This window comes from Mesoplodon mirus (genome assembly GCF_964341445.2).
Source record: "Mesoplodon mirus genome assembly, chromosome: 17".
NCBI lineage: Eukaryota > Metazoa > Chordata > Mammalia > Artiodactyla > Ziphiidae > Mesoplodon > Mesoplodon mirus.
This window is the reverse complement of record NC_138993.1, coordinates 2,615,771-2,631,471: the sequence shown is the minus strand read 5'-3', so window position 1 is coordinate 2,631,471 and position 15,701 is coordinate 2,615,771. Positions and strand designations below refer to the sequence as shown.

Here is a 15,701-nt window from a genome sequence, read left to right as displayed (position 1 = left end):
GGCTGCTTTGGGATTGGTTCCCTTCCATTGCCTTCAGGGGGACTCTGGAGTGTCAGTATGTGACAGTGCAAAGAGCAGATTCCAAGATACGGAGGGGTGGACGAGACTTGGGGAAACTGCCCCCTAGGATGCTAAGGAAACAGTTCTAGGTACAGGGTGCTAAAGAGCTTGGTTCATTTGGGGTTGATTCAGGCTGGTGACAATGTCTAAGAGATCCTGTCTTAGTGTCTCATTTGATGGATGAGAAAACTAAAGTTATGTGACTTGTTCAAACTCATAACGTTGGTTAAAGAAAAAATTATCCTGATACTTGTTAAAATGGTAAGGAAGATTTTATTTAGGACTTGACACCGATTGCAATTGTGGAGGAGATCTGGCTTAACTCATAATACAGCAAAGACATCTAGGTAGTTATAGCCAGTGAGCCGAGAGAGGGGGCCAGTGGATGGCAAATTAATAAGAGGAGGCATCCAGGGTGGGGAATTCCAGCTAAACTGGCTTGACAGGATACTTGCTGAAGGCAGGCCAGGGTGACAAGGTATCAAGGGTCCGGAGGAGGACTTTGGTTAGCTGTGGGGGGTTAATAAGATCTCAAGGTTGAGGAGATTCTTGCTAAACTGACAGCAGGATTCTTGCCAAAACTGGGCTAGGCTGTTCAAAGACAGAGCCTGAGGACAAGGCCTAGTCGAAAAGAGGGCTCAGAGCAGCCTTCTAAAGTTTGGCCAAGTGGAGAGCCCTTGTCAGTTTCAAGCCCGGCCACAACTGGACCAGTGCTATCTTCCTGCAGGGTCCATCCAAGGTGTTGAGTGTCCATCTAACCAGGGGATGGCAGTGCAGCCCTTTCAGTTAGGATCCTCCAGACAAACTGTTACCGATTCAAACTTGGGTCCGCTCACCCACACGTTTTAAAGCCAGTGTACTGACCCTGCAGTTGTGGTGAAGGAAAGTGCAGCGTTTATTGCAGGTGCCAAGCAAGGAGTCCAGGCAGCTAGTGCTTAAAAGGCCTGAACTCCCCAAAGGCTTTCAGGTAAAGGTTTATAAAGACAGGGGGAGGGAGAGGGCTTGTGGAGGGCGTGATCAGCTCGTGGACATTCTTCTGATTGGTTGGTGGTGAAGTGATTAGGAGTCAACATCATCAACCTTCTGGTTCCAACTGGTCTGGGGTCTCCATGCTTGTGGGCAGCATGCAGTTAACTGGTGGGGATTTCAGTATCTGCAAAACAGCTCAAAGGACATGGCTCAGAATATCATCTGTAGCCCTGGAGGAGGAACTAAAAGTCCTTGACTTTTAATGGCTAAACTATTATTATTTTGTCTTGCTTGACTGTTTTCCTTTCTTTCTGCGTTTTCTCACTTCTCTGATTAAGTTTACTCTTTGGAACTCTGGGAAGGCCTAGGAGGCTATAGTTTTTCTACAGACAAGAGGCAGGCAGAGGGCTTGGTGGGGGTGGTCTGTTCCGGGAAGACCCCACAGAGTTCTGCTCACTACAAAAGCTCTGTCCTTAAAGTCATTCATTCAACTAACACGTGTTGGGCATTTATTATGCCTGGCCTTTTTTTTTTTTTTTAATTTTTATTTATTTATTTATTTTTAATTAGTTTCTGCTTTATAACAAAGTGAATCAGTCATACATATACATCTGTTCCCACATCCCTTCCCTCATGCATCTCCCTCCCTCCCACCCTCCCCATCCCACCCCTCCAGGCGGTCACAAAGCACCGAGCTGATCTCCCTGTGCTCTGCTATTATGCCTGGTCTTTAGAATATGTAAGGGAATGAAATGGATGTAGATACCGACTTTTGTGACTTTTCCTTTCTAACAGAGGAAGACAGTACACAGTAAACATAATACATAATTAAATTATATGGTACTTCATACAATGGAACAAAAGGAACAGTGGGCAGGAAAAGGAGGTGGGAGTCCAATGGGGTGTCATAGGAACATGTGTCACAGTTTTAAATAGGATGCTCAGGAAAGACCTCTTGGAGATGAAACTTGAGCAAACACTTGAAGGAGGTGAGTGAATTAGTCATAAGCTATTTAGGGGAAGAATGTTCCAGACAGGGGAGCACGTGCAGATCCTGTAGCTGGGCGCTGCTTGGCACGTTCCAAGAACAGGGAGGAGACTGGTGTGCTGGCGGGGAGGGACTGAGGGCCAGGGAGTCAAAGTCATGGTTGAAGAGGAAGCTGTGAAGGAGATGGGAACCCACTGCAGGGGGTGACACAGTCTGACTGACTTTGTAAAAGTGTCCCTCTAGCTGCTGTGTGGAGGGCAGGGATAGAGGCGGGGAGACCCATTATGGTTTGCTGTCACAACCCAGGTGAGAGATGACGGCAGTTCTGGCCAGGAGGGCTGTGTGTAGGAGGCCCTTACCTGACAGCTCTATGCTGGTTCATGTGTCAGTCTGTCCAGGCAGGCTGGGAGAATGTCCTGACCACCTGGCAGTGTCGGAATGTCATTTAAGATGAATGTCAACAACCTGATGAGGATCTTTCCAACAACCATCGGTCCCCTAATTCTCCAGTACCTCCTGGGTGTCCAGCAATTCAAGTTGATTCCAACACTAACGACCCAGAGTTAGCACAGACCCCACGGTTACAGGCTCAGTCATGCGGGATCGCCTTCACTTGAGGTGCCAGCAGGGGCGGGGTCCCTGGGTTACCCCCACTACAAATTCAGGGATTCCCAGGACCCCTGCCCTCAGGTTCAGTAATTCACTAGACTGACTCAGAACCCAGAAAGCTCTTCACTTATGACTACAGTTTATTATAAAGAATACAACTCGGGAACAGCTCATGGCAGAGATGCATAGGTCAAGATTTGGGGGCAGCAGGTGTGCAGAGCTCCCGGGCCTTCTCCAGGTGCACGTCCCATCCCAGCACCTCCATGTGCTTACCAGCCTGGAAACTCTGCAGCTTGGTGGTCGTTCCAGAGTTCCCAGCTAAGGGTCATCATGTTGGTGCGATTGATTAAATCATTGGCCGTTGGTGGTTGAAGTCAATCTCCAGTCTGTCTCCCCTCCCTGGAGATCAGAACGGGTCAGAAAGTTCCTACCCTCTAATCGTTGGTTCCTGGGGTGACAAACTCCCCTCCTCAACCCCATCTGAGGCTATTTGGGGGCCCTGCCATCAGCATACAGAAAACACTCTTATCACTCAGGAAATTGTGAGAGTTTTAGGAGCTCTGTGCCAGGACCCAGAGGCAAAGACCAAATATTTATTTCCTACTATCCCATAGTCGAAGTAACAGAGATTCAGTTGAGAGAGCAGAGTCCAGTCTTCAGGAGAGCAGGCAGATAAGCTGAGTCCAATTGTATGAAAACTAAGCCCAGTCAGGGAAGAGCAGGTGCGCAGTAGAGGGCGAAGCAAACCTGCCAGCCCTGACTTCTGATGGAGTCATGGATTTGGTGGCAGTAACCCCGGAATAGAGCCAGGGAGGTAGAGTCCAAAGAAAGAACAGTGGATTAGCAATTACTTCCGCACCTCCGAGGTTTCAATAGCTTGTGAGTATAAATAAGGGCAATTAATATTTACACCCATGTCTCCATGGCTCCAGATCTTCACCTGTTGGTAAGACCTTAACCTCCATGCTCTTCTTGTTGGCTTAAATTCTTCCCCAGCTACTTCTGGGTGTCCTCAGGGTGGTGACATCTCCTGTGGGGCCAGGAACGAATTTGCTCACATTCTTTCCACTTGAGCCTCTTGGTCAAGGGCACTTGTCATGACCCCTGCAGCTGGTACCTCAGTAAGACTTTATCCCAACGGACCCCTTGGGACCAAAGTGACGGCCACCTGTGGATGGTAGGTCGGGAAGAGGAATGGCTTCTCCTCAAGCCCGTACTGATTTTGTTTCCTAGGAAAGAGGCAGTGCTGCATGGACTTATTCCCGTCCAGTATTTCATGGCACTGGTCCTTCACCTTCTGTCCCCACAGGCTCCAAACCGGTCCTTCGTGGCCAGAGAGGGGAGGATGGTTCCCATCCTGTCCCTTCTGTGTCTTCTCTTTCCTCTCTTCCTTAGACACCTACCTCTGCATCCAAACACAACAAAAGCAACTCAACAAACACCCTCCCAGCTCCTTTAAGAGAAAACAAATTGTGTAATGGGAAGAGTATAAACTTTTGAGCCAGACATAACTTGGTTTGAATCCCATTTACTAGTCATGGAGCCTTGAGTAAGTTACTTCTTTTCTTAATATGGGGAAAATAATGCCTATAATAATGTTAGATCAGAGACTGTGAATGTAAGACACTCGTGTAGTACCTGATGTGGAAAAGGGCACCATAGGTTTGTTTTCCACATCTGTGACTCTATGTCTGTTTTGTAAATAAGTTCATTTGTACCATTTTTTTAGATTCCACGTATAAGTGGTATCGTATGATATTTGTCTGTCTGACTTACCATATTCATTCAAAAGTGTTTTCCAGCATGTGTGTGAGGGCTTTTGTACTGCCTACGTCCAGCCAGACTATAAAATTGCCATGTGCTTGAAAATACAAGATTGTAATTAGCTCTTAGGAGAGATTTTAGGGCACTTTTATCCCTAAAGCATGCTGACTGTGTGAGATTTTTAGAATCTCAAGCAAAGTGTTTCCCCTTTACTTCAATTCTGGGGAGCAGCATAGAATAAGGAAATTGAATGGAAACCTGGGTTCCAGTCTTGACACTTGGCATTGGCAAGGAAATCTTAGACAAATTACTTACCATCTCTGGGTCCTGAATCTTGATTTGTAAATGTGGTTGATAATGTCTTCTTTGTAGATTTACCTGGGAATTAAATATGACAGTGGGTGTGAAAGATTCAGCATGTGGTTGGTGATAAATGAATACAAATGAGTATTCTAATTGGTGGAATATTTTTCCTTAGAGTGAACCCCAAATCTGTCCCTGGAGCCACAGAAATTTTTATACATGAAAACCATTCTCTTATTTGAACAGTATAACATGTACCCTGGAGTCACGTTTTCCCCAGGATAAACATCTCTATTGGCACCAATAACAACCCCATATGGGGGTATGGACAGGGTATGGGTTTGCACGGAATGGGGTTAGATCTTGGCCCTGTGTGTGGTCTGGGGAAGTTATAACCTTTCTGAATCTCTTTTTTAAAAAAATCTGTAAAATAGAAATAAAAATGCCTCATAGGATTTTAGTGAAGATTCAATTAGAAGTGTTTGGTGCCCAGTAAGTGTTTCATTATGGCAGGTATTATTATTATGTGTGGTTTTGAATTTCTCACCATCCCAATGACTGCTTTAAGTGAACAATGGTCTCTGTGATACGATTTCAGAGGCAGTTAGGTGACTCACCTTCCCAAACTCTGAACCTAGTGCCCACACAGCAACAGAAATATCCTTGAGAGAGAGGAATAGGCTGCATTGCCTTCCTGCTGGAAGAAGCAAGTGGGGATCAGAGGAGACAGTGCCATGGCATCGAGAGGGATACGTCTTGTTGAGAGTTAGCCCGTGTGCATGGTCTTCTCCAACGAAGGTTTAAAGAGACAGAAAGAAAAATAAATTCTGTTTCTAAACACACACAGACACAGGGAAATGCAGCTGAAGGGAATCCCAGGGCCACTTTGGAGTGGGACTCCTCGTGAGCAGGAGGGATGTGCCTGGCAGGGAAGCAGATCCACGACGGTGTGAAGGATGGAGCTGATGGGAGCTGACCTTGGGTGCACTTGGGAGTAAAGACAATGAAGGAGGAAAAGGAAGAACCGGATCTCAGTCCAGACACAGAATCCACCAGGAGGGCAGTCTCTTTCCTGACGGGGACTGGAGGCTGCAGTGCTCATCCAAGAAAACCTTTAATGGAAGACAACACCGTGAGGCTCAGGAGCTTTCCTTTATGTTAGCACTTTCCCTTTCATATTGAAATGACGTTTGTGTATCATTTCTGTCTTTGAGCTCCTTATGGGCACTGGGGTCCATATTAACAGCATTACTGGTCTTTGATTTCTGGGCACCCGGCAGAGTGCCTGAACATAGGATGGGCACAGGTCACGCTTACTGAACTCAGCAGAGCTGGGGAAGCCGTAGATAAAAGTGCAGAGTGCATCAGGAGAGGAGGAGAAGTTCAGATCAAGATGTTGAAGAGGACCCAAGACGCCACTGGCCTGCTTCACGGTTCTTCTGGCATTGGCCTTGACTGTACAGGTGCCAGAGCCACCGAGGAGGGCGATGGGGAGGACGAGGGTGAGAAGAAGAGTGTGGAGGCCGCCCTCTCGTGATGCCTGCCTGGGGGCCGTTTCCATGAGCTGATGCACCCCCAGACAGAGGCGGGAACTGTGCTCCTTTATCAGGATGCCAGCACCCAGCGCATCGTGGTTGTCACACATTTTTATTGTATGAATAAATGCGACCCTCCCAGGTCAGCGACAGCCCTTTACGACCCTGAGGAAGGGTCGTACAGGTGAGGAAGTGAGCTCGGAGCGGTGACATCCCTCCCATGGAAAGGCATGAGAGCGGGGCTGCGGGGGGGGTCGGGTCTGACCATCAGTTCGCCTCCACACAAGGGGTGGAAGATGGAGACAGGTGGAAAGTGAAGAAAAGCAACTTGTGTAAATAAAGGACAAAACAGAAGGAAAATTATTAACTTCCTAAAAGAAAAGCACAGTATCAATAGCTGGAAGAAACAGAAAAAAGGTATTAGAGTGTATTATGGTATTCGTTGCTCATACCATTTCTGTTTTTTATGTTCAATTTAATCAATTTTATGATGGAGTGTTTTATAGGTTTATGTCGTAAGTTTCCTACCATTGTGTCTAGGGCCGAGACTCCATTAAAACACTCTAATTATTAGCATGCAGTACATTTATTTTAATGTACGTACTGCTATAGTTAGCTCACTCTATCTCCATATTTTCTATAAAGCATTCCAAGAGAGGATGTTTAATCAAGGTCGTCATAAATGGAAGAGGAATTCAGAAACCACATGTGGTTGTTTTATTATTCCCTGAAATGGCTAATATGGCTCAAGATGTGTCACCTTTACAATATCTGAGGGCCTGAGTCACTTTTTTCCTTTCTAATGCAAAGTTCTTTCGGATTACCCCATTGCTATATATAACCATGACTACACTTAAGGCCCTTCCTGGTTAATTTCGCTTTGGCAAAGCTATCTTTGAATAATCTAGGATTTTTGGCAACCAAACAACTACCTCGCATTCACATTAACAATAGATTCAAAAGCATCATGTAAAATCTATATAATCCTATTTTCTCAAAACTTTTACAGCAATTTAGGGAATTCGTAGTCCCTCTTCGGAAGGAGGAAAGGGAGGAATGTTCATTCAGAAACATGACATCATTTCCCAAAGCATGTTTAATGGAACTAAAAATAAAAGTTAAGGCACCGTCTCCTCTATCTCCATTTTCCTTCCTTGTGTAGAAGGGAAGAATAAGTGAGAATCTGAGATGATCATTCAGGCTTCCTGGGCCACCCTTACTCCCATCCTGAATGGGGTTTAAAGAGCCTTGCTGGAGTTCTTTCACCTGTTGGCTAGAAACCATATGCTCCAGTGGATTCTCATTCATTATGTGAAAATGCTGAGTCTAGAACCTCACCTTCAAGTTAAATGGATAATACATTAAAAAAAAAAAAAAGAAGATGGGAAAAGCTAGCATCTAGGAGCTGTGTTAAAAATGGGCATATTTATAAAATAAATAAGCCATGGAGATTTAAGGTACAGCATGGTGACTACAGTTAATAATACTATATTGTAGGGGCTTCCCTGGTGGCACAGTGGTTGAGAGTCTGCCTGCCGATGCAGGGGACACGGGTTCGTGCCCCGGTCCGGGAAGATCCCACATGCCTCGGAGCGGCTGGGCCCGTAAGCCATGGCTGCTGAGCATGTGTGTCCGGAGCCTGTGCTCCACAACGGGAGAGGCCACAACAGTGAGAGGTCCGCGTACCGAAAAAAAAAAAAAAAATGTATATATATATATATATATATATATATATATACTGTATTGCATATTTGAAAGTTGCTGAGAGTAGATCTTAAAAGTTCTTATCACAAGAAAAAAATTGTAACTATGTGTAGTGATAGATGTTAATTAGACTTATTGCAATGATCATTTTGCAATATATACAAATAGCCGATCATTATGTTGTACACCTGAAACTAATATTACATTGTCACTTATACCTCAGAGAAACAAACAGAGGCATGGACTAAAATCTAATGCCTCCATTAAACAAAATTAATTTTGCTTAAATGCCAAAAAGCAAAAATGAATATTAACATATTCTGTGCTAACTCCAGTTATTTTTCTTACCTGCATCAGATTGATTTATTTTCTGTCTCCATTCATCAAATATTTTGTAGTTACTAACATCAGATAAACATGGAGATAGAAAGATGAGTAAGGCAATATTTCATAACTCAAGTCACCAAAGATGGTCTTATGAGGAAGACAGACTTGCGATGATTCAGAATAATTTCACTGAGGAATATACAGGATGCTATGGGATCATGTAGCATAGAAGCCCTATCCTGTTTGAGATCATACATGTTGGTGACATGACTGCATAGATTCAGTTTTCTGAAGACAGTGTTTTTCCCTGTAGTTGATTGATTCTTATTTGATCACGTGAGTTCGGATGGCCAAAATGAACAGGCTTAGTAATCATTTCAAGGGTGAATAAATAACTAAAATAGATTTTAGCTCTTTGGCACTTTTCATACATAGATATTGGAGAGGGAAGCATATATTTCCTCCACTTGGAATGTTAAGTAGATAACTAGTTGGGGCTAACAGTGGCATCTTAGTGAAGTACACAGGTTTTCTTTTAGAGCAACATAGAGGGATCCAGAGGAGAGGGAGACAGAGAGAGAAGCAGAATAGAGAGAAAGAAGTTTGTACCATACCAAGTCTAATTTGAGATAAACTCATGATTGTTTCATTTTCCTTGTACACTGAGCTGAGCCTCAGTTACTTTCAATCACAAGAGTTCTAGCTGATACAACATTAGGACATTATCATTAATTAAATTCCAGACTTTATTTGTATTCACTAGTTATCCACTAGTATCATTTTCCATTCCAGGACCAATCCAGGATACCATACTATATTTACTGAGCTTTTAAAGAACACTATAAAATATGTCAAAAGCATTCAGGGATAAGATATCATAGTCAAATTATTATTATTTACCCTGCCCTTATCCAAGCTCTCAGGTTCCTTTTAATCACAGCAATATGAGATTTTAGTGCCAAATTCTTTGATGTTCTTTGTCAAAGTTATAAGCAAATATATACAATTACAAATAAAATCAAAGTTATTAAAAAAAAAAAAGTTAAGGCACCGTGTCTCCATTGGCACAAAGAGAAGGGAAGTTCTGTCACTTGTCTGGCTTGTTGTATTGAACGTGGCTTGCCGGATAAGCTCTGCCTTACTGGTTGAAGCCCAGGTCCCCCGTGCAAAGGATCACTCTGCGTAAGGCCTTGATGGTGGAGTTGTGGGGTCCACGGGGGAAGTCATCTAGAAGGTGAGCACCAGGCCCGCAGCCACGGTGCCCTGTGAGGCATCAGGCTTCCCAGCGAAGGATACTTGGGGTGCATCTGAAGGAGGAGTGGACATCGGGGAAGGAAGGGGAATACAAGCAGAGACCACGTGAGAGAGCTGGGGAGTTAATTTCATGAGGCTGTAGCAGAGCCTGGAAGGGTAGGTGGGAGCCGGGGGGGGGGAAGAGTAAATTGGGGTGAGGGCGGGGAGTGAGAGATGAGCGTGACAAGTAGAACTTGAATGTCCTTCTAAGGAGTTTGTATTTCATTCTGTTCCTGTATGTATTTGAGGGCAAAGATGTCAGTTCCAACCATTCTGGAAAAAGACTCAGAGCATCTTAAGAAGATGGTTAAATAGACAAACCACTGGACTCACCAGAAAAGTCAAAGTAGCCACATTCACAAATGTTTGTGCCCAGAGGGACTCTACACACTGTGGTACAGGGAATGCCTTTGCCTTCGCATCAACTACAATGTTATTATTTTTAGATATAATTCGCATACCATAAAATTCACCTTTTAAAGGGTCCAACTCAGTGTTTTTAGGGTATTCACCAGCAGTGGAGGCTGTGGCGGGCAGAGGGCAGGTGCTGGACGCCCCAGGAAAGCATGGAGACAAAATGAGTGGAAACCAGCAAGCCTGACTCAGGATGGTGGACTTCCCATGCTCCTTCAAGCGATCTGATAGAAAGCAGAAACGGGGCGAGGTTTATCAAACACAGGGGCTCAGTAACACAGGGGTAAGGAAGAGGAAGGGTGACCTCAATCACCTGCCAGGCCCACAGGGCTCAGGTCCACCCAGCCAAGTAGGAACAGACCACCACCCTCTTTCCTTTCCTGTCTCAGGGCTTTGGCCTGTGTGGGCTCAATCGCAGCTGACTATTTGGGGGAACAAGGAGAGAGGAGAACCCACCCCCACCCCTTCCCTCTAGGAAGGCTCTGACCACCCGCCTTAGTGTGGGGTGGTGATGGCTTCAGTGAGGAGAAAACTGACCTTCGAATGAGGATTGTAGGTTGAATTTTTATGTAATGATTTTGGCTGAACTTATTCCAATCATAGAATTGAAATAACTTAAAGTGACCTCAGGACTGCCATTATATTAGGGTGAGAAAAAAATCATAGGATCTGCCCAAATTCCCATCCCAAGGCCAAGAAAGATTACTTGCACGCAGTATCACCTCTCCCCCATCCTTCAGAAAAATGTACCTTGATATGTTACTACACAGCATCTTTTAAAATCTTATCAGTTGCACTGTTTTCTAATATTTCTGCAGATGATTTAAACATAATTTTGCCATGTAGATTAGAGCAATGCTGTAGGCTGATCCAGTGATCACTCACAAATTCCTACTATCTTGTTGGAACCTACTGTGGAGGCTTGAAAAGCTAAATAAACCTGTGGAAACTCCATATCCAGAAAGTTCCAAAAAGCAAAACTTGCATTTGCCATGAGCCGGCAACTATTTACAGAGCATTTACATTGTAGTAGGTATTATACGTAACCTGTAGGTGATTTAAAGTACACAGATGTGTGTAGGTTATATGCAGATATGATGGCCTTTTATATAAGGGACTTGAGCATCCAAGGATTTTGGAAACCACGGGGGTCCTGGAACCAATCCCCCCTCCCTCCTGCTCCTCAGACCAAGAGACAACTGTGTTCACTTTCCTTGCCTCCCTGGCAGCTATGGCGTGGCCATGTGATAAAGTTCTGGCTAATGAGAAATAGAAGTCTGCTGGGAAAATTCTTCTTTTCCCATAAAACAGACAGGATGGGTGTTTTCCCTTTTCCTTCTTCCTACACTGAATATGGATATATTGGAGCTGTATTAGCCATTTTATGAGAAGGAGAGAAGGTCCCCACGTCACTGGGGTGCTGGTCCTGTCACTGCAGATGAGCAGTCTTCCTCTGCACGTGAGAGAAAAACAAACCCTTATCAGTTTAGCTACCGCTAGTCAGGTAGTCAGTTACTTGCAGCCAAAAGCATTTTGAACAGAAGTAAAAACCAAAACAAAACCTTATTGACTGATCTTAGGAGTGGAGTTAATATCCACCTATATGCAGTCATTCATTTAACCCTAAACGTCTGAGTAACATTTGTTGAATAATTCTGTGCGCTGGCCCTGAAGATACAAGGAAAAATGCATTGCAATGAATAGAAATGAAATATGATTAATAAAAATGTGGTCAGTGCTATAGCACCAATGTGAACGTACAGTGTTCAGATTATACAGAAGGAAGCAGCCTGGAGGGGTTGAGGAAAGCTTTGAGAAGCGGTGATTCTAGGACTACGACTTAGGGACTTATCAGATGGAGAGGTGTGGGTAGAGGATGCAGGCAGGTGGGACAGTGCAGGTGCTTTCCTTTCCACGAGGAAGGCCAGGCAGAGTGAAGTGACTGCATTTTATAAATATTGTAGTTTAACACTGAACAGTGCTGGGGCTTTGGAGTTGCACGACCTGGGTTCGAATTCTGGCTCTCCCATTTATAGCTGTAGATCTGTAAGTAAGATACTTAGTTTCATTTTCCTTACCTGACAGTTGAGGTTTTTATGTACTTCACGGCATAGTTGGAAAGATCAAATGAGCTGAATCACAGAAGGTTTTTAGCAGGTGCCTGGCACGTAGTGAGTATTCCATGAATGTTACATATTAGTATCAGCTGGTCTTGGACACAGGCTATATTATGGTTGGCAGGGTGGCCTGAGAAGACTCTGAGAAGGTTGATTGGTGCTAAACTGTGATGAGCCTTGTCGGCCACGCTGAATAACTTGACCCTAGATCCTACGAATTCTTGTAGGTTTTGGAGCAAAGAACTAGTCAACAATGGCCTCCCTGTTGTCAGATCCTACGGGCACTTCAGCTACTTGGCATTGCTGACGCCCTTCTTGAAGCTTTTTACTTAATCTCACGGATACGATTTTTCCATTGGTTTTGTTCCTAGTTTAAGTCTTGTCTTCTTAAGTTACCCTCCGTTCTGCTGCCTGAGGAATCTTTGTAAGATGTAGCTATGATCGCCTAACCTGATTAAAATCTGAAAGGGGTTCCCCATCCCCTCCAGTCACTCCGTATGTGGCATAGAGACTTCATGACCGCGTGGTCATATTTTTTACGCTCCAGCACGAATTTTGCCCTCTGACCTTTTCATAGGGAACTATTAGAAGTTCCTCAGCTTTATTGCTATTTTTGACTCCATGATTTGCAGGTGCTGTTTTCTCTCCCTTAGAGATCTTTTTCCTCTCCCTGTTTCGTTTATGGTTTTACTTATTCTTTAGGACTTCCCTGAATGGCATGCCCACAATATCCTCATCTTTTTATTTCCAAGCTAAACAGCCTTGTGCTGACTCATGAAACAAAGGAATAATGATTTGTTATACTTTTGTCTTTGTGTAAGTGGAGAACATTTTCCAGAAGGGGCTAATTAATTGTTTCCCTCTGATCAAAGATATGCTATCAGGCGCATTCCAGTTTGTAAAATCACAAAGCATTGTTTCAGGGGAAGTTAACCTGAGCCTGGAGCTATGCTTCTAAACTGCAGTGTGAGACTGCAAATGGACCAGAATAAAAATTTAAGAGTTTTTACACTGGATTGGACTGGCATTTTGATGATTACCCTGGATAGGATTTTCAGTTACTAAAATGTGTCCACGTTAGGGACTGGAAGATTTTCATCATCTAAGAGTGACGGGGAAGCTGGGGCCCATGCAATGCCAGATACGTCATCCAGGGAAAGAGAAAGAAAGCACCAGGGCAAGTTAAAACAGGGGTCATGAGAAGGAATAACATTGTTCTCTGCGTCCTGCTGAATCCAGCTTGTCCAATAAAACAGCTGCATTTGCCCGTCTCTATAACTGAAACAGGCTCAGAGGGTGGTCCCATGACCCCCTCCTATCTTACTGATTTGGACTCATTCTAAAATAAAGGACTAAAGCTTCAGCTTCTTGCTATTCTGCATTTGATAATAGGTTCCTACAGAATGAGTATAAGGCTCAGCTTAACATTTCTTAGAATACGTTTTACAAATTTCCTTCTTATACATAATGGTGACGTTTCATGAACAGATATTCAACAGTTACGAAGTCTGTGCACTTTTGAAAAATTAAAATACCCATACTTATTAAAAATTAAACTACCATACTTATTCATTGGGTGAAGTAGCCTAAGATATTTCTTCTCAATGGAAAGTTAGTCAGTTAATAGAAATGAGATTTACACAGTGATAAAAACATTGAAAACTACTATGTGTTCATGGTATAATTACCATCATATTAAAACCCCTTAAATTTATGGCCATGTATAAAATTGTTGTTTGTGTTAAGGTTGGTGTTAGAATTATGAATAATGTTTGAGTTTCCACTTTTCTGTATTTTCCAGATGTTTATTCATTCCTTCTTTTCCCTCTCTCCCTCTTTTCCTGCCTCCCTCCCTCAGTCCGTCCTTCCTTTCTTTGTATATATTTACTGAGCACCTATTCTGTGTTAGAACCTTTTCCAGGCCCCGGGAAGCCACCAGTAACAGGAGACACTAATTCCAAATCTGAGTTTGTGTCGGGTTGGGCATGGGTCAGAGAGAGAACTGGAAGAGGGGGAAGAATTAGGCAGCGACACCGAGTGCAGGTGAAAGAGGAGGGGAGTGTGAGCTGCACCAGTTCTCTGCCCCCTTTGTAAGCTCTCTTTGGATAAGCTCATCTTCCTGTGTTTCACCCAGGCCTCAGCTGTCACTTCTTAGAAAGAAGTTCTGCGACCATGCGAGTGCCTTTCCTGTCCCATCTTGCACTGCCCCAACGCCCTCCCCTCACTTAAAGAGAACTGGCTGACCTCATAGCATGAATTTATGTATCATTTGTCCACTTGTTTATTATTGTCTTCTTCCTCAAAATGTAAGCATGAGATAGGGACTCTGTTTTGTTCACTGCTGTATTCCTGCAGTTTAGAAGTGTGTGCCTCTAGAGCACAGGAGAGGTTTAACAAATATCAACAGAGTGATTAAAAGAATGATTCCCTAATCTATATCCTTAGCTTTCACACCTCGCCTGAGTTCCAGATTTGCATTCCCCATGCTGACCAACCCTTTAAAGGATATCCTGAGTGTACTTTGAACTCCAGGTGTTCGAAGCTTTTTGTGACCAGCCTCCTTCCCCAGCCAAATCGGCTTCACTTCCTGTGAAATCCTCTCCCTTCAGGAAGTAGGGAAAAACCTGCATGACTTATAGCAACTTCACTTTTCAATACGGTTGGAAGGAAGGGATGGAACAGCTGTAAGGGTGTTTTGTATCTTCATTACTGATAGTGAGTTCTGAGTAATATTTTCTGTGGAGGAGGGGGTAAAATTGAAAAACAGTATTTAATACCATTTTTGGGGTCAACACTAAAATTTAATTCTATTAAGGGTATTTAAACAAGAAGCACACAAGTTTACCTGTTCACGACAGAGCCTTTGAGTTGCCTGAGTAGACGTTGCTTTTTTTTTTTTTTTTGCAATGTGTCTCTTCCACACCTACGAGAGACGTTAGCCGGAAGAAAGGACTGACGTTCTGAAGCGTCAACAAGCCACATACACTTTCAAATTACAAGGCAACGTTAGTCACTCTGGGGCGATTCCATCAACTCTGAGACTCGTGCTTCTGATTTCAAGGAGCTTGCAGGTGTGATGGGAAACGGGCCACAACAACAGAAGACAATATTGCCAAAATAAGTTGCATATGTTTTAACGCGTCATAGGATACGCTCGCGTGCATTCTCATCTATCACTTTCCTGCTGGCAGTCCTTACTCCATCAGGAAACCGAATCATCGATCCTCCTTTTGTACCTTAAAAACAAAGAGGAAACGAATCCGCGGAGACACTGTTCTGCGGCCGCCTCGTTCCCCAATGGTGCCCGAGAGGCCGTCAACCTCATTTGGAGATGCTTCCAGAGACTCAAATCACTACGGTTGAAGGAGACGTAGGTCCTGCAGGTCTAGTTCTGCATGTCCTGGCACTTTTGAACTCGGTCAGGGAAAACACAAGTCTTCTGTAAACCTGCGTCCCGCGTTTCCAGCGAAGTGTCGCAGGCGGTCCCTGCCTGGCATTGTCGCAGACGGAGGGAGGGCGGGCGGGGGCGGGGCGTGAGGGAGGGGCAGGGCCAGGCAGCTTCTCAACTACAGATCCGGGTGGGGTGGAGCCTGTAGGCGGGGCGAGTCCTGATGGGCG

The 15,701-nt window shown here is 44.3% G+C and overlaps 1 protein-coding gene and 1 long non-coding RNA gene across 3 annotated transcripts in view; one reads left to right on the top strand and one right to left on the bottom strand.

The window, feature by feature from the left end:
- SACS (sacsin molecular chaperone) overlaps positions 1 to 15,701 on the top strand; it is a 70,214-nt gene that overhangs the window by 15,452 nt on the left and 39,061 nt on the right. The window lies entirely within an intron of this gene.
- LOC309792372 lies at positions 1,066 to 15,579 on the bottom strand. Of its 2 annotated transcripts, XR_014291694.1 has the most exons (5): positions 14,929 to 15,579; positions 10,065 to 10,190; positions 5,311 to 5,477; positions 4,706 to 4,768; positions 1,066 to 4,031 (listed from the first exon to the last, which is right to left on the bottom strand). It is a non-coding gene; the product is annotated as an uncharacterized lncRNA (long non-coding RNA). The 2 variants fall into 2 exon arrangements; XR_014291695.1 differs by lacking the exon at positions 5,311 to 5,477.